Below are 20,280 nucleotides of genomic sequence, written 5' to 3'. Positions count from 1 at the left end.
TTCCGACGCATTTTGCTCGCCTGCATGACCTTCTGACCTTTCTCGCCTCTGCCGGTCTACAGCTAAACCTCAAAAAGTGCCGCTTTGCTGCAAGCAAGCTAACCATATTGTGTCACGTTATCTCAAAAGACGGCGTCCTCCCGGATCCAGACAAGCTCCGCGCTGTTGCAGAGTTCCCAAGGCCCACGTCTATCAAAACCCTCAGAAGTTTTATTGGCTTATGTTCTTATTTTCGTCGCTTCGTACGTGATTTCGCATCCATCATGGCGCCTTTGACAAGTTTACTTTCCGCCAGTAACGGCATAGCAGCATGGTCACCTGAATGTGATGCAGCATTTCAGCAGTTGCGCCACTTGTTGACCTCACCACCGATTCTTCGCCACTACGACCCTGATGCTCCCACGGAAGTCCATACTGACGCCAGCGGAGTTGGCTTTGGCGCGGTCTTAGCGCAACAGAAAGCTGGCTATGATGAGTACGTCGTCGCTTATGCGAGCCGTACTCTAAAGAAAGCAGAATTAAATTACTCCGTCACAGAAAAGGAGTGTCTAGCGATCATCTTGGCACTAAGCAAGTTTCGCCCATTCCTTTACAGCCGTTCTTTCGCCGTTGTTACTGACCACCATGCCTTTTGTTGGCTTTCTTTCTTGAAAGACCTGTCTGGACGCTTGGGGCGTTGGGCGCTTCGTTTGCAAGAGTACGATATCCGCGTCATGTACCGCTCCGGTCGCAAGCACTCGAAAGCTGATACGCTCTCTTACTCCCCACTGACGCCTGATTTGGGGTCGTTGTCAGCTTCCTCGTCCACCCTGTCACCGTTCAACATCACTGACATGCTCACAGAGCAGCGCAAGAACCCATCCCTTCCAATGTTACTTGACTACCTTGCTGCTCCGTGTGATGTTCCTTCGACACGAGCACTGCGTCACCAAGCAACCCACTTTTCAGTGCGGGAGAATATTCCATATCGCCGAAACTACATGCCCGACGGACGCAAATGGCTCCTCGCTATACCTCGTCATATGCGCTCTGACGTCTGCGCGTCTTTTCACGCTGACCCCCTAAGCGCTCATGCCGGTGTCCTCAAAATTACCACAAGGTTGCGTCAGCGCTATTATTGGAGAGGCATGTACAACTATGTGCAAAAGTATATTCAGTCTTGCACTACATGCCAACAAGGCAAGACACCTACACAGTGTTTCACAGGACCGTTGCAGCCGCTACCATGCCCGTCTCGTCCGTTCGACCGCGTCGGCATCGAACTCTACGGCCCGTTTCCATGCAGCGGGCGTGGAAATCGGTGGATTATTTACGGCGTAGATCACCTTACTCGCTACGCTGAGACTGCAGCACTGCCAGCAGCGACCGCCCGTGACATTGGTTTTTCATCTTTCAAAATTTTGTTCATCGCCACGGTGCTCCCCGAGAATTACTGAGTGACAGTTGCCGTGTCTTCCTGTCGGAGGGCATCCAAGCCCTCCTCGCTGAGTGCAGGATAATTCATCGCAAATCGACCGCGTGCCGTCCCCGTACACACGGTCTGACCGAGCACTTCAATCGCACACTTGGCGACATGTTGCGGATGTATATTTCATCCGACCACTCAAACTGGGACACCGTACTCCCCTTTGTTACCTTCGCGCACAACACCGCGATGGAAGCGACCACCGGCTTTTCCCCCTTTTTCCTTGTGTATGGCCGTGAGCATTCATGCCCTTTAGACATCATAGTGCCGTACTAACCTGACGCTATAGAGTATACTCCGCTTTCCGAAGTCGCCAAATATGCTGAAGATTGCCGTCAGCTGGCACGTGGCCTGACTAGTGAGACTGAAGAACGTCAAAAAGCAAGACATGACCGTGCTCATTAACCACCGCACAACTTTGTTCCTGGTTCGCTTGTGTGGCTTTGGATACCAGTCCACATTCCTGGCCTTTCTTCCTAACTCCTGGCGCGTTATCATGGTACATAACGTATAATCGAGGCCACTTCACCGGTCAACTACATCTTCGAGCCCCTCACAGTGTCACCCGACCGGCATCGTCGTGGGCGAGAGACAGTACATGTCAACCGCCTGAAACCGTACTACGACCCGCTCATCTTCTCCGCGCCTTGAGTCGCCAGGATGGCTACGCATCACTCCCGGGGCATTGTAATGAAGCAGACGCGCCCCTGTGTATGTGCCTTCTGAAGAGGAAGACGAAGGACCGTGCCGTGATCTCGAGCGACCCCCGTGCTTCGGACAGCCCTCGCAGTGCCTTGGTTTGCCTAGCGTTCCACAACGTTGTGAACGAGAATAAACCTCATCGCAATATATATATATATATATATATATATATATATATATATATATATATATATATATATATATATATAGATAGATAGATAGATAGATAGATAGATAGATAGATAGATAGATAGATAGATAGATAGATAGATAGATAGATAGATAGATAGATCTAGGGAAGTAGGCAACGTCCTTCGTTCCAGGACATATGCAGGGCCATCGTATATTATCTGTTCCAGTGTTCCAGGCGTCTGACAGTGTTTGCAATCAGGGCTGTTCCACTGGCCGATCAAGTGTGCCTAGCTTGGGGTGAAAGCACTGCCCAGCCGAATCCTGCGTAACAATGTCGCTTTGATTCTTGTTACCTTAAGTGTACTTAAAGGGCGTGAACCTGAATATCATCAAGCTTGTTTTGGGTAAAATGAAAGCGCACCTTTTCAAGAAAACACTCCAAAGTTGATGTGCTAGTGATTACTGTTTGGCCGTATATCCATGCGGTAGAGTAATAATGGCGTCCGCATTGTTACATATTAAATATTACTAGGTTTCTAAACGTCGTACTGGAAATATATCTTGAGTGATTTTCAGCTCATATATGTGACGCTATGTGGTGAAGAGTCAAGCAACATTAGACTGTGCAAAATCTCTAGTTACCACTAGTGACTCGCACTTATTCGAAGTATTATTCAACTCATCGCTGATATATTGACAGTGTTAGCTATGCCAACAGCAACTTGCAAATATAAAGGCTACCATCAAAAAATGCTTATTAGAAATTACTAGGAACTGTTACATCTCTCTTCCCAGTTGCATTATTTGAATTATTCTGTAATTACATTTCCTTCACTCTGACTATGGGACTCTTGTCTGTATAACAATTCTTGTAACCAATTGTTATGAACGATAATAAATGGAAAGTGGAAGGAAACCGTATTAAGCCTTTTAAGCACTGATCACTATTGACTAGTCCTTATCAGCTAGTTGTAATATTTAATTAATTGCACATTTATTCAGAGGTTAATTTATACCAATGACACCATGGTCGATTGGAATCTACCGATGTATGTGGTATTAAAATAAGTGAATGGTATTAAGTAGTTATTGAAGGCTACTGTACTTAGTGATCATCATTCAATGACTTGTCTACGTTTCATTTGGTATCCATGAGGACATCATGAGTGAATTTTCGTAATCTTTTCACCGAGCATATTTAGTGTTGGTCAAGGTTTACTTTGTTCTTCCAGGAAAAGATATGAGCGAAAGTACAATTTAATTGTGTTTTGATTGACCGCATTGCCGGAATATTATATTAATGGCTACTACTGCTGCACTTCTGTTTCCAACTTACTAGTACTTCAATTCTACCACATCCCAAGTATCAATATAAAATTTGTCTCGAAATTTTGTGCTGGAAGGTGTAGATGAATCTAGACTTGCTTAGTTGAGGGCTACAGTATGTTCTTCAAATATGCGTTATATCTTGTACTAACATTGTTTTGTATTTCGCCTCCACCTAAAATTATTCTATGACTATGGGGAATTGGACACGTTTCCAGGTATTCCATTGATCACCATGGCCACTGAACCAACACGTCAAGTAGCCGAAAATCCCAGATGTCTCATTTTCTTACAATCTCACGGTGAACTTTAGTCGCAATCGTTTCCATCAAATGCCTGCTTCTTTGCAGCTCTTACAAAAAGCGAAGACTGCAGACCTAAGCGATTGCTTCAACTCCTACCTCATTTATTGTTGCAGTGAAAACCATGAGCATCTTGTTTGTTTGTTTGTTTTAGTTACCTGCTTCTTGCTTAAATAATTGCATTCACCCGCAATAGGGAAGATGGACCAGAACCCACGGATTAAAAGGCGGCTTGTTAAGAGGGAAGAGTGCGTTTGTAAAAAAGGTTCGTATTTAAGTAAGAACATTTATTATAATATTTACAAAGTAAGTCTGTTTGCGTGATAGCACAGAAAGGACAGTGTGTGTTAGATAAGTTCTTACATATTCTTTTTTTATGAAGTTATCAGATTCATTTCTGTATGAGAGAGTAGTGCGTGTTGTCGATTAAGAACAACGTAGACGGACAAACTTTGGCACTCTCAAACTCTCCTCGTCAAAGCAGACGATATTTATTTAGTTAAAATAAATTCGCAGTTATATTGCTAAAGGCCTAAGCGAATATCTCTTTTTTTATCTTAGCGGTGGTTTCACGTCCATTAAACTAATAATATAATTTATATAGCTAATCCTGGTATGTAATTTTTAGAATTTATTCCTGCGTGTAAAAACGTCAAAATTATTTATTGCCTTCAGTAAGCAAGACAACGTACAAGAACGAGCCTGCACGGTGTGATGGTGGCATGGCATGTGAGGTGACTTTTTAAAGTTGAAGTTTCGTTACACCATTTTTGAGTTAACTTTTCTTGGAAAATAATTTGGAGGATACTTAAGCTTCGCCTTCAAGAGTGGAATGCATTCTAAGATTCCTGACTTCCTATCACGCTTCCCGGAAACTGGAGCGTATTTAACCGTAATGTTTACCGGGACACGCTGGCCGAGAGCATTATGCGTGAAGGCGAGCTTTGAGGTAGAAACGCGGTCTCTTGCGTGGGCCGCGATGCGGCGGAGGCGAGCGTTGGCTGGAGGTATTGCAAGGAACCCAACGCGCCGCTCCATGATCCCCCAGACACCCACGCGCGGACAAGGGCAAATGGCAGATGCCGCTGGCGGTCTGTGAATTGTATAAACCATGGAGCCGAAATTTCTGTAAGTTTACGCGCATCATAATTCCATTTTCTCGCATAGTCAAATTACATTCCGAGAGCTATTATGTGTGTAGGCTGTGTGCATGTCTTAGCTTACGAATTTTACGCGTATTCTAGCTTAAGAAATTCAATTAGTTCAGTAAATTCCTTGTGTCACATGGATGGCCTCGGTATGGGTGGCTCGAAAATTGTTTTTGTAGAAAAGACGACGCGATAAGCTGACGTCGACTCCCCATTTTCTGCGACATGGGCTCCTTAACGTTCCGTTAATATTGGAGAACGCTTAAGCTTCGCCTTTGAGAGTATAACGCGGCAGCATTCAAAGTTACCTGACTGCTTCTGACGTTTCCCGGAAACTGTAGCTTTGCAACTTTAATGTATATAGAGAAACACCCGCCGTGGTTGCTCAGTGGCTATGGTGTTGGGCTGCTGAGCACGAGGTCGCGGGATTGAATCCCGGCCACGGCGGCCGCATTTCGATGGGGGCGAAATGCGAAAACACCCGTGTGCTTAGATTTAGGTGCACGTTAAAGAACCCCAGGTGGTCAAAATTTCCGGAGTCCTCCACTACGGCGTGCCTCATAATCAGAAAGTGGTTATGGCACGTGAAACCCCAAATATTATTATTATTATAGAGAAACGCTCGCGACAAACGCTATACACGAAGGCTGATTTTCTGGTAGGAACCTGCTCTTGCGTGGGCCACGGAGGCATGGAGCTACCGTCATCTGGATGGTGTCCGAAGGAACTGGGCGCGCCACTCTTTGAATGGTAGAAGCGCTGGAAAAGGAGTTTGTGTTTAAGTTTCAGCGTAACAGAATTATCCTTTCTCGTATAATCAAGTTATAATCCGACGCTATCATGTGTGTAGATTGTGTGTAAGTGGTGCTTTACGATTTTTCTGATGCATATTAATTTGAGAAGTTCATATAGTTCCGTAACGCCTCTGCGCTACAAGGCCTTGTAGGCCTTGTAGCGCAGAGGCGTTACGGGCCTACTTGGTTCGACATGCATGGTTCGGACTCATTTGTCGCTCAGAAGACGGCCGGCACAGGAATCCAGACGCTGAAACCCTATTTTCTGCGACAGGGGGCCTTTAACGCTTTCGCGTTAAAAGTAATAGTTACACCGCAGAAGGGCAGCTAATTGATGAATAAAGGTTTAAAGATGTTATAAACTGATGATTCGTGTGGCACCTTCCAGGGCACTCTGAAGCAACAATTTCTCATACAACTAATGTAACGTGCAGAATGACGCAATGTCACCTGCGGCATTTGAGCTATATACTTTTCTTTCTACATTTGAAGTACTATTAATACTGTTACAGGTCATTCCCGAATTCTGAGGAAGGCGCTCATCAGGCCGACGAAGAGGATTATACAAAGAGCACGTTCGAGGGGTTGTTGTTAGCCTGCCGTCTTGGCTGTGACTTCTCTGTATATATTTTGTAATTATAACTTGGCATACTCTTTATATATGTCACAGTTTTGGTGGAAGTACGGGGAAAGAACGCCTTTTGAGGGAGTTCTGCAGCAGCCGTCGCTTGGATTCTGCCACAATGTTAGAAGATGTGGCGTGTTCCTTAGCGGTGGCAATGACAACGGTTTTACTGGGGCCGCAACGTTTTCCGGAAGCGATGACGTCGGCATTGACGACTGGTTGGCCTTATACGAGCGTGCAAATAAAAACTACCAGTGGGACGATACGGTCATGCTCGCGAATGTTATATTTTACTTCAAAAGAACAGCAAAGGTCTGGTGCGGTAATCATGAACAAGCGTAAGACAGCTGACATAAGACAGTATAATATGGATAGAATTGAACATGCTCTCAGGAACGGCGGCAGCCTAAAAACAGTGAAGAAGAAACTAGGAATTGGCAAGAATCAGATGTATGCGTTAAGAGACAAAGCCGGCAATATCATTACTAATATGGATGAGATAGTTCAAGTGGCTGAGGAGTTCTATAGAGATTTATACAGTACCAATGGCACCCGCCACGATAATGGAAGCGAAAATAGTCTAGAGGTATTCGATATTCCGAAGGTAACGCCGGAAGAAGTAAAGAAAGCCTTGGGAGATATGCAAAGGAGGAAGGCAGCTGGGGAGGATCAGGTAACAGCAGATTTGTTGAAGGATGGTGGGCAGATTGTTCTAGAGAAACTGGCCACCCTGTATACGCAATGCCTCATGACCTCGAGCGTACCGGAATCTTGGAAGAACGCTAACATAATCCTAATCCATAAGAAAGGGGACGCCAAAGGCTTTAAAAATTATAGACCGATCAGCTTACTGCCCGTTGCCTACAAAATATTTACTAAGGTAATCGCAAATAGAATCAGGAAAACCTTAGACTTCTGTCAAGCAAAGGACCAGGCAGGATTCCGTAAAGGCTACTCAAAAATAGATCATATTCACACTATCAATCAGGTGATAGAGAAATGTGCGGAATATCACCAACCCCTATATATAGCTTTCATTGATTACAGGAAAGCGTTTGATTCTGTCGAAACCTCAGCAGTCATGGAGGCATTACGGAATCAGGGTGTAGATGAGCCGTATGTAAACATACTGAAAGATATCTATAGCGGCTCCACAGCCACCTTAGTCCTCCATAAAGAAAGCAACAAAATCCCAATAAAGAAAGGCGTCAGGCAGGGAGATACGATCTCTCCAATGCTATTCACAGCGTGTTTACAGGAGGTATTCAGAGACCTGGATTGGGAAGAATTGGGGATCAAAGTTAATGGAGAATACCTTAGCAACTTGCGATTCGCTGATAATATTGCCTTGCTTAGTAACTCAGGGGACCAATTGCAATGCATGCTCACTGACCTGGAGAGGCAAAGCAGAAGAGTGGGCCTAAAAATTAATCTGCAGAAAGCTAAAGTAATGTTTAACAGTCTCGGAAGAGAACAGCAATTTACAATAGGCAGCGAGGCACTGGAAGTGGTAAGGGAATACATCTACTTAGGGCATGTAGTGGCGGCGGATCCGGATCATGAGACGGAAATAATCAGAAGAATAAGAATGGGCTGGGGTGCGCTTGGCAGGCATTCTCAGATCATGAACAGCAGGTTGCCATTATCCCTCAAGAGAAAAGTGTTTAATAGCTGTGTCGTACCAGTACTCACCTACGGGGTAGAAACTTGGAGGCTTACGAAAAGGGTTCTACTGAAATTGAGGACGACGCAACGAGCTATGGAAAGAAGAATGATAGGTGTAACGTTAAGGGATAAGAAAAGAGCAGATTGGGTTAGGGAACAAACGCGAGTTAATGACATCTTAGTTGAAATCAAGAAAAAGAAATGGGCATGGGCAGGACATGTAATGAGGAGGGAAGATAACCGGTGGTCATTAAGGGTTACGGACTGGATCCCAAGGGAAGGGAAGCGTAGCACGGGGCGGGAGAAAGTTAGGTGGGCGGATGAGATTAAGAAGTTTGCAGGGACGGCATGGCCACAATTAGTACATGACCGGGGTTGTTGGAGAAGAATGGGAGAGGCCTTTGCCCTGCAGTGGGCGTAACCAGGCTGATGATGATGATGATGATGATGATGATGATGATGATGATGATGATGATGATGATGATGATGACCTCCGCCTGGAGACCAGTCCCGTTCACTGCTCTCTCGGCGTCCGTGATCTCCCTTGCCCCAATTGCGCCACCCGTCTTCGCCGATTGGACGTGTGCCTTTGAAAAATTAAATGTAGCGCCTGGATGTAACGCTGCATTAACGACCTGTAGACGAAATACTCTTGCCGCAATGCCGACTAGAAGTAACCAAATAGACTTTAATGTGGACGGTGACGCGTCGCTGCTCTACGTCGCTGCTGTGCACCGGTGCACAGATATCTGTGATGTGTTGAGAGCTTCGTCATCGCTTGCAGAAGGTCCTCGCACGATCCACATTGTCAAGCATCCGTGTCCCCGATTGCGGAACGCTTCCTGAATTTGGGATGGGCTCAGTACCCATAAGTGCCGCTGGCACCTCCACGGCTGTACTACTTTCTGTGCCGGAGCAGTGCTTCCGTGAACTATTCCTCGGCATGGACTTTATACCGGTCGACTCCGCCGTGTTTGATTGTGGAAGAGGTGTGCTCCAGCTCGACCGGTCTCTTCACTCTGACGCTCCGCTCACACGTCAACCGCGTTTGTGCTCCGTCAATCACGTTCGACGGTCACCTGAAGCTGTTCTGTATGTGAACTTGACGTCTCTGGCTTTCATTCCCGATAGTGATTATTCGTTGACTCTAATATCCGATGTTCTATTGGCCCGAAGTATTTCCGTTCCCCATACCTTCGTTACGATCGCTAGTAACACAATGTCACTGCCATCTTGAAATTTATCTGGTGCGTGCAAGTTATCCCAGCAGGCAGGACTCTGGCCAACATCTTTTATTGTTGATGAGCATGCCAGTGCTGCTTTCGCTGCAGGCGATTCTTCCTCTTCCGCTATGGCCACTTCCTCATACAGTCCAGCCGAGGTCACTTTTGGCCAAATGAGAGCACCTGACCTCATGCTAGCACACGCTGCCGATATCCGGCACCTGTAGATTTCCTATCGCGAGATCTTTGACTTTGATTACTGCCCGTTATGCCAGACATCCGTTGTAACACATCGGGTACATACTGGAGGTGCCAGTTCTCGTGCCGTCCAACATGACCACGACAAAATTCGTCTCATGAAACAATTCTCTGTACTGCGTTCGGCCAAAGACGCCCGGAGCTTCGTTGGCTTGTGCCCTTGCTTCCAATGTTTTGTCAAGAACTTCGCCGACATTCCCGGTTAGCTAGCACATCTATTTAGGAAGGAAATAACATTTTCGTGGGGTCCTGAACAAGTCGGTGCATTCTGGAAGCTCACCAGGTTCCTTACTACTCCTGCCATCTTGACTCAATTGGCCCCACCGCGCCTACACAGTACGAAGGGATGCCAGTTGACACGGCATCGGCGCTGTCCTCGAACAGTGGCAACAAGGTCAAGACCGCGTCATCAGCTACGCCAGTCGCCTCCTCTCTCTTTCAAAGTGCAATATCTCCCTTAGTGAAGGCGAACGCCTTGATCTAGTTTAGGCAGTTGCAAAATTTCAACCGTACTTGCTTGACTGCACCTTGGCCGGACCAACATGATCTGTGCTGGCTCTCGTCCCTCAAAGACCCCACTGGACTGCTTGGTTGCTGGGCGCTAAAGCTTAAAGAATACAGCTTTGGTGTCCTTGAAAAGTCCGGCGCAATGCACCTGGACACCGATTGACTATTACGTCATTCCGTGGACACTCCCGATTCCACCGCCCATGATTCTGAGACCTGCGTCCTTGCCAGCTCCGACATGAGTGACATACGCAGCCAACAGCGCAGTTATGCGAACTTACGGTCTACCATCGATCTTCTGCGCTCTAATCACGCCGACCCAAATAACTTGTTCGTGCTCCCCGACAATATTGTAACCAACAGTTACGACGGCCGTTTCTATGAAAACTAGTTTATTCTGGGCGAACCTGTGCCCGTCAACAAAACGTCCCTTCAGCCTCGCTACTTCTAACGTCGTTCTCCTCTTTTGTCGCCTGCTGTCGCGTGACATCCGATTCTCGCGCACGAGCCGCCGGTCTGTCAGCACCGGCCCAGCGTTGCCTTGCGGTGCTTTTCTTGACGCTTGCGGTGTGGCGGCTCTTTTAAACGCAGTTGGGATGTGGCGGTCGACTTGTGTTCTCGCAATGCTGGCGGCATTAGCCCCCTCCGAAGAAGCATCGTCCCGATGCGTAGAAAAGGCCTATAGAGAAGCCAACTGCTTTAAAAGGACAGTGGTCAGGGGATGGCTGGTGCTAGGCTTGATCGTACGGGCAAATTCCGGTTGTCAATGCCTTTCATGGTAAGGCTTCATTCGTACTACGTGTACGACCTCTGGGCGAGTCCTGCGTCGTGTGGAGGAGACTTGGCCTTCAGGAGTTACCTCGTAATTTAAGGGACTTAGCCGGCGAAGTACTCTGTAGGGGCCAAAGTAACGGCGCAGTAGCTTCTCCGAAAGGCCGGGCGTACGTATTGGCGTCCATAACCACACTTTGTCTCCGGGGTTGTACTGTACCTCTCTTCGCCCTAGGTTGTACCGGTTTGCGTCGACGTTTTGCTGTTGTATGATACGGTGCCTTGCCAACTGCCGTGCTTCTTCTGTCATTTCTACGTACTCACTAACGTTAGGGTCCTCTTCACTGCTGTTTACAGGTAACATCGCGTCTAGTGTCGTTGTTACTGTCCGACCGTAAACAAGTTCAAATGGCGTGAAATGTGTCGTCTCTTGTACTGCAGTATTATACGCAAAGGTAGCATACGGTAGAATACTGTCCCATGTCCGATGCTCGATGTCCACGTACATTGAGATCATGTCAGCGAGCGTTCTATTGAGCCGTTCAGTCAGGCTGTTTGTTTGCGGATGGTACGCTGTGGTTTTTCTATGAGCAGTATGTGTTAGTTTCATAACAGACTGCATCAAACGGGCAACAAAAGCTGTTCCTTTGTCTGTTATGAGTACTTTAGGTGCGCCATGTCGTAACACTATGTGTGTGACAAAAAACTGAGCCACTTCAATGGCGGTTCCTTTTGTAAGAGAAGATGTCTCAGCATACCGAGTCAGATAATTGGTTGCTACAACAATCCACCGCTTTCCTGACGTTGATACGGGAAATGGTCCAAGTAAATCCACTCCTATTTGTTCAAAGGGTGTTGCTGGTGGCTGTATCGGTTGCAGAAAACCTGCTGTTGAGTGGCGGTGTTTTGCGTCTTTGACAATCTCGTCATGATTTGACATAGTGCTGCACTGAGTTCATCAACTTCGGCCAGTAATATTTCTGGCGGATTCTCGCCAGAGTCCTACTAACGCCCAAGTGGCCAGTTGCAGGATCATCATGGCAAGCTTCTAAGATCTCAGCTCGCAGCGATGATGGTACGAGAAGTAGAAACGTCTCGCCAGTGTGCTCGAAGTTTCGTTTGTAGAGGACGTTGTTCCGGATGACATACGAACACAATCCGCGGACGAAAACTCGGGGCACTTTCACTTGTCGACCCTCCAGGTACTCGATGAGCAGGAGTAATTCCGGATCTGTACGCTGGTGATGAGCCGTTTCCGCCATATTTACAGCCCCAAGAAATGGGAAATCTTGCTCGTATTCAGGTGACGTAGATTCGATTGGTGCACGTGATAAGCAATCAGCATCATTGTGTTTGAGACCGGACTTGTAAACGACCGTGATGTCATACTCCTGCAGACGCAAACTCCATCTAGCGAGTCTTCAAGAAGGGTCCTTGAGGTTCGCCAGCCAGCACAATGAATGATGATCGCTGATGGCTCGCAACGGTTTGCCATATAAGTATGGCCGGAACTTACTGATGGCCCATATAACCGCCAGGCATTCCTTTTCTGTAGCTGAGTAATTTGTCTCGGCTTTTGACAAGGTACGGCTCGCATAGGCAATAACATTTTCTTCTCCATTCTGCCACTGAATAAGTATGGCAAAGAGACCAAAGTTACTCGCGTCGGTGTGGATGTCCGTTTCGGCATTTTCATCAAAATGGGCAAGTATAGGAGGACTCTGCAAACGTCGTCGTAGCTCAGAGAAGGCGTCTTCTTGTTCCTTCTCCCACACAAAAGGGACATCTTCTTTTGTCAGTCGCGTGAGTGGTTCGGCAATCTTAGAGAAATTTTCTACGAAACGCCTGTAGTAGGCACACAGTCCCAGGAAACGCCTAATAGCTTTTTTGTCTCTTGGCTTCGGAAACATTTCTACTGCAATGATCTTCTCAGGATCGGGGCGGACGCCTTCAGCACTGACAATGTGTCCGAGAAAGCGGAGCTCGCGAAAGCCGAAGTGGCATTTTTCGGGTTTTATGGTCAATCCCGCCGTGCGAATAGCATCCAGAACTGCTCTCAGTCGCTGCATGTGCTGCTCGAATGTAGTGGAGAAGACCACCACATCATCCAGGTAGACGAGACACGACTGCCATTTCAGTCCGGAGAGAACAGTGTCCATCATCCGCTGGAAGGTGGCGGGCGCAGAACACAGGCCAAATGGGAGCACCTTAAACTCGTATAGACCATCCGGTGTCACAAATGCTGTTTTTTCGCGATCTCGCTCGTCCACTTCTATCTGCCAGTATCCGCTTTTGAGATCCAGAGAAGAGAAGAAGTAAGCATTGCGTAGTTTGTCCATGGTGTCGTCGATGCGTGGGAGTGGATAAACATCTCGCTTCGTGACGAGGTTGAGTTTCTTGTAATCAACACAAAATCGTAGGGTGTTATCGTTCTTTTTGACCAGGACTACCGGAGATGCCCACGGGCTATTGGATGGCTGTATCACATCGTCTTTGAGCATTTCCTGTACTTGACTTCTTATCGATTCTCTTTCTTTTGGAGCCACTCGGTACGGGTGTTGGCGCACTGGTCTTGCAGGTTCTTCGACCACAATGCGGTGTTTTGCGACGGGAGTACGGCGGACTTTCGATGAAGTCGAAAAGCATTCAGCAAACTCTGTGACCAAGCTCACAATCTTATCTCTTTGTGGTGATGACAGCTCTCGGTCAATGTCGATGGAGGTAAGGACACTGTCTAAAGTGACAGAAGCTGGTGATGTTGCATGGAGGGTTGACACATCCGCGAGTTGTACATAGTCATGAAGAGACGCGATGACTGTTCCCTTCGCCACGTGTTGTGCCTCATTGCCAAATTTAGTCAAGAGGACGTCCGCGCATCCGTTACGCAGGTGAACTAGGCCTCTTGCCACGCATATTTGCTTTTCCAGTAGCAGCCCGATATTTCCGTCTGCAAGTCCCTCATAGTCACGGAATACGTCGCTCCTTACAACGACAGTCACACTGCACCGTGCCGGCACCGTCACGTGTTCATTCACAATACGGAGAAAGGAAATATGTGGCTGTTCTGTATCTGAAATGGCAACAGCATTTTCTGTGGAAAACAACACGCGTGATTCTTGTAAGTCGATAATTGCGCCATTCGTTTGCAAAAAGTCCATGCCCAGTATAAGCTCACGGGAACACTCAGGGAGAACAATAAAGCTGCTGACGTATGTAAAGCCTCTAATGCTGATTCTTGCTGTGCACATTCCAACGGGGTCTAATAAGTGTCCCCCCGCTGTACGTATTGGGGGTGCGGTCCAATGGGTCAATACCTTATTCAATTTTCTGGCGAGTACACTGCTAATAACTGAATAGTCCGCACCAGTGTCTATCAACGCAGTCACTTCGAAGTCGTCGATGATGACGCGCAACTCAGAAGTAACGGCTTCATCACTGCGCTGGTTCGTCGGTTCGTCACTGGCGTCGTCTTGTCGGATTGGCGATGGAGGGCATTCGGTGTTCCGGGAGTCAGCGGCCTTGCCTCCACAGGTCGCTGGCTCTAGTTTTCCCGTCGCGGACTTTGTGAGCGACGCCTCGGTGAAATGGAAGAGGGGCGCGGACTGGGCGACCTATAACGCATGGGCGCTGCCGATCGAGGTTCATGTTGCGGGGGGTTTTGAATAGTTTGGCGTGCGGACAAAAATGCTTCGATTTCATCAGGGCGCTCACCATTTCGAGGGCAAGGTGCATTCACAGAGAAACCACGCAGTCCTATTCGGCGATACTGGCATTCCCGGTATAGGTGACCAGCCTCTCCACAGTGGTAGCAAAGGGGATGCCGGTCTGCAGTGCGCCATACATCGCTTTTACGTGGCCTTCCTTCTGCCATGGGCGGCACATTGCGAGGAAGTATCTGGGGTATTGTGGCCGTTCGTCCAAAGTCGGCGCGTCCTAGGTCCTGGCGTAAAGCTTGGGCGTACGATATCCGCGGCTGACGCTCTGGCTGTGCGCGGGGCCGTACCTGTGGCTCTGGCTCACAAATTACTTGCAGGACTTCTTCGCGTATGACATCGGCAAGTGAGGACACTGGTGGAGGGCTTTGAGCCAGCTGCAGTTTCTGCAGCTCTTCCATTACGACGGACCTCACCATTTCGCGTAGGATGTCCATGTTGTTGGAGAGGGCTCCTGACCCAACGTCAAATGATGCGAGGCTTACATCTCTGTTGTACTGCCTCGCACGCTGCTGCAGCGTCTTCTCCATCGTCGTCGCCTCTGATCGAAATTCGGCTACAGTGCGGGGCGGATTACGAACCAGGCCGGCAAAAAGCTCCTGTTTCACACCGCGCATTAGGTGCCGCAATTTCTTGTCCTCAGCCATGTTTGGATCAGCTCGGCGGAAGAGGTGGGTCATATCTTCAATGTACATGGTCACACTTTCGTTGTTCCTCTGGTTCCTCGCCTGAAGAGCGGCTTCTGCCCTCTCTCTGCGGTCCGTGCTAGGGTACGTAGCAAGCAGCTCTCGTCGGAAGTCGTTCCACGATGACAACGACGCTTCATGGTTTTGAAACCACGTGCGCGCAGATTCCTCCAGGGCGAAGTACACATACCGGAGTTTCCTTGTTTCGTCCCAACTGTTACATCTGGCGACACGCTCGAAGTTTTCGAGCCAGTCCTCGGCATCCTCGAATGTGTCTCCATGAAAGGATTCTGGCGTCCGGAGTGAATCAACGACTACGTGAGGAGGCATCACTTGAGTAGCCATCGCACTGGTACCTAGGCTGACTGCTGCTGCTGTCCTTGGTGAATCGGCGAGAGGACCAAACTCGGGGGCCTCACCTCGTATGCGGCGGCTCGTGCGTTGGTGGACCTGCGTTAATTCCGTTGGCTCCAAACTTCGGGGATCCGGGCTACCTTCCCTGGCGCGTGTGGGGCTTGAAGTCATACCCCGCACCTCCACCAGATATGTAACCAACAGTTGCGACGGCCGTTTCTATGAAAACTAGTTTATTCTGGGCGAACCTGTGCCCGTCAACAAAACGTCCCTTGAGCTTCGCTACTTCTAACGTCGTTCTCTTCTTTTGTCGCCTGCTGTCGCGTGCCAGTCCGATTCTCGCGCACGAGCCGCCGGTCTGTCAGCACCGGCCCAGCGTTGCCTTGCGGTGCTTTTCTTGACGCTTGCGGTGTGGCGGCTCTTTTAAACGCAGTTGGGATGTGGCGGTCGACTTGTGTTCTCGCAATGCTGGCGGCAATATTCTCTACCACCTCAATGCCCACGCTGACCTTCCCGAGCTTCTTCTTGTAGTCCCTGCGACACTCCTTTCTACTCTTCTCCACCAGCTCCACGACACCCCAACAGCCGACAACCTCGAAGTATCACGTGCAAACGACCACGCGCGGCATCGGTTCTTTCCGCCAGGCCTTTACCGTTCTGAGCGCCGGTAAGTTGTTAGTTGCGAGTCCTGCCAACGCCGCAAGCGTTCGTCCTGGCTGCCCTGCCGGCCTACTTCAGTCCGTAAACATTCCAACGGGTCTGTTCTACTTCATCGGCCTTGATCTGGTTCGGTAATTTCTGACTTCTGTTTAGGGAAACAAGTGAATCGCCGTAGCTATCTACTAACTACGCGACACGATACGCCACTGCCCACCACTTGCGCCACGAACAATGCTGGCTTCCTTCTTCCAGACGTCATCCTCCACCACGGCGCTCCACGGCAGCTGCTGAGAGGTAACGCTCGGTCTTTTCTTTGACTTGTTGTCGATGATATTTTTGTTCTTGTTCCACACGTCACAAGCTAGTCCCCACCTACCACCCGCAGACTAATGCACTTGCAGGACGCCTGAACCACACGCTCATCACTATGGTATCCATGTACATTTCAGCAGATCACCGTAACTGTGACAAAAGCTTGCCTTTTGTGGCATTCGCATACAACTCGTCCCACCCCGACACGACCAGCTTCCCTCCCTTTTATCTCCTTTTTGGCCGCCACCCCACATTGCCCTTTGAGACACTACTTTCATTAGCTCCGGTGACGCTGCTCGGCGTTCGCATGGAGCGGACGCGTCCCTCTCGAGCTCTGTAAAAGTTCAACTTATCCTGGTTGATGTGGCGCTGGACCTTCAATCTTTGACAAGGACAGTCTAAATGCTTATGGACACAAGAAGTCCGACCATATCGCAAGTATGCAAATAGCTTTATTCATCACTTTCTGCGTGGCCAAGCTTAAGCCTCGTCAGCAGCTCCGTCACGTCGGCGGCAGCGCGCGACGCCAAGGCGGTAATGCCAGTAAGGATTGAAGTTGAAGAAGAGCTCAAGGGAGGAGGAAATGGCCCGCTGGCGCGAACACATATTCTGCGCCCACAAGCCCTCTTCCTCAATCGCACTATCGTCGCAGCCGAGACGACCTTGCGTGATGGCGTGGCCCAGGCAGCCACTGACGCCGGATGATTTCTACACGGCCGTCGTCCGGATACGCGGGGCGTAGACTGCTCAAAATACCACAACATCTACTTCAAGACTCTGATTAAAGAGGCTGCCCGACTTGCAGAAGACATTGACAGCGCCCGGGTTAATAACCTGAATGACACTTTTTATGCTAAGCATACTAGCCGCACAACCACGCTCTTCCTTGTTGCGCAGCGCGCGGCCACGTAGCTACCATATGACGTCATAACAGCTGCAAAGCGGACGCTTAAGCTTCGCCTTCAAGAGTGGAACGCGACCGCGTTCCCGTCGACCCGCCAAGGGGTCTAAGACAATGGGCTACGGCGCAGCGACTACGCGCCCCGCATCGGACGCGGTGAGCGTCGAGCAACGCAGCGTTCGGCGCGACAACGAAATGTGCGCCTGAGCAAGCGACGCGCGCCTGAGCCTTAGAAACAGCTCGTTTCTGAGGCAACACCGCGTTCACTAGAGGCGCTTTTGTACCGCTTTGAAGCATCGAACTCGTGGCTCAGTTTTCACAGACGACCGAACCGGCATTCGGTCGTCTGTGAAAACTGAGCTTTCTTTTTTCAACTCCATAGTGGCACGCTCCCAGTCAAACCCTGGCTGCAGGAAAAGGGCTTTTTTCTTCCCGGGTCAGTTGATTGCATTTTATGCCGCAAGCCAGAAACAGCAACACATATATTCCTAGACTGTTTAGATTCAATTTTTCATTGGGATGTCCTCCAGAGAACGCTGAAAAAAGATTTGCCCCTCACACCATATGGAATTAACTTTCTTGCGGTTAACAATGACGGGGGTGTGCCCTATGACATGTTCATGGTGTTAAGCATGCATAGCATGTGGAAAACAAGAATGGCTGTCAGACATGCAGATCCTATTGTAAGATCGGTACGAGAAAACTTCATTGAAAGCATTGCCTATATCCGAGATGTGTACCAGCCCCAGGACGAACAGCCAACATGGTATCCTGTACTTAATGACCTAGTGTCATTAAAACATTTTTAGCAATGTCGCGTCAACAAGCTACTGGTTGGCGCATTTAACATTTTTGTGTTGGTTTCTCTATTTTGTGTTGTCACATTGGAAATAAAGAAAAAAAAAACTCGTGGCTCAGTGGTAACGTCTCCGTCTCACACTCCGGAGACCCTGGTTCGATTCACACCCAGCCCATCTTGCAAGTTGTTTTTTTATTCATGAAGTGCCTGCTGGGATTTATCGCTCACGGCCAACGCCGCAGACGCCGACACCGATGCCGACGACACCGGATTTTCTGGGACACTAGCTCCTTAACGCTGTCGCGTTAAAATAACGGCTTGTATGCTTCGCATCCTGCGCTTCACCTTAGCTAAGCGACAGCCATTTTTGATCCCCTCTACCAGTGTGGACCGCACTGACGCCTACCTTTGCGTCAAAAGCATCAGCATCGCTGGCCAGACCGACGAAGTAGTGGCGCAGCCACCTCTCCACAAGACTCATGTAAATGTATTTTCGCCTCACCCGTCAACATTAAGGAAGCCGAAATCTTGCTCCCCTACGGAAAGCTAACCCTGAACCACCGGTGCTCCACGCCCGCCGAATGGGGCAGACCGAAACGGTATTCGTGACTTTCCTCGAGAAGAAGGTGCCATTCTACGTCAAGTCCGCCCACTGCTGGCTCCGATGCACCGCTTTTCGACAGAAGGTGGAAGCCTGTGTCAAGTACAAGCAAACCGGTCACCAGCCGGCTGTGTTCCCGGTTGTGCGCGTTTCAAGTTTTGAGAAGTGCAGGGAGGTTAGCCCCGACGTGAACAATAGCGGCAGCCCTATATGTGTGGTATGCGCGGGAGACCACGTCACGGGCTCGACGCAGTGTCCGCAGCGCTACCAGCCGAAGAGGACCCCTTCTTCTCTAAAGAAGAAGACGTCTGAAAACAAGCAATCAGAGAAGAAGCAGCCACCGCCCCTGAAAGGGAAAGAACACTGGGCAGCACTCCTGACATCATCGACCTCACCATCAGGACCACGGCAAAGCCAGGTCAGCTGGGCTGGGCTAGCTTCTCCCGGCTCCGCATTTCAACACTCCCTTCCCTAACTGACAAACACCAATCAATCTTTCTTGCTACCGCAAAAAAACGCAATGTTGAGAGTCAAAGTAGCCTGGATCAAAGATCAAATCGCTTAATTCGCCTATATGTAGTACGTGCGATACATCAGAGGGCATGGAAATTTCTAACAACATGAGGACTAGCTCGGGGGTGGCGCCTCCCACTTGAAATACGGGAGAATCTCTGGCCGCCAAGCGCAGGAGCCCTGATGAGTCTGAAATACGGAGGACCTCCGCTCGCCAAGCGCGGGCGCCCCGATGAATCTGAGATACTGATAGACACAGACGCCTACATGGCTCTGCATAGCGGAATCACAGCCCTTGAAACGAAAACTGATCACAGATTTCTTGCTCTAGTACGCGAATTACACACTTCGAGACTCGCATGAAGACTTTTGAAAGCGCAATTTTACGAACTCAAAAACGTGATTGTTACTATGATCCCAATCATTCCAACACAAAATAATGTCCAAAACAAATAAAAGTACAGGTTTGATTATCTGGTAATGAAACTGCCGAGACTACAAAAAGAAATAAAGCTACTTTCAAACTTATGTAGCCAATAGCCCAACCGCACCGGTGGTAACAGCATTACAAGTGCACTGCGCAGAAAACTACCTAACTAACTAAATAATAATACTAACTAGTCGCATCGCACAGCTGCACGGTCGCTCACGTCATTCCTTACACAACGACACCTCGAAGTAACACACCCCAAATTTTCCGGGGTTGACATAGAACACGGCTTCATTGAAATTCTTCCACAATCTCACAAAATTTCTACCACAATAATTCTCAATGTTTACAGCAAATTGAAGGATAAAAACATAAATTCGACGCTATCTCTTT

This window comes from Dermacentor variabilis, chromosome 6, assembly GCF_050947875.1.
Source record: "Dermacentor variabilis isolate Ectoservices chromosome 6, ASM5094787v1, whole genome shotgun sequence".
Lineage (NCBI taxonomy): Eukaryota > Metazoa > Arthropoda > Arachnida > Ixodida > Ixodidae > Dermacentor > Dermacentor variabilis.
This window is presented reverse-complemented; position numbering follows the sequence as displayed.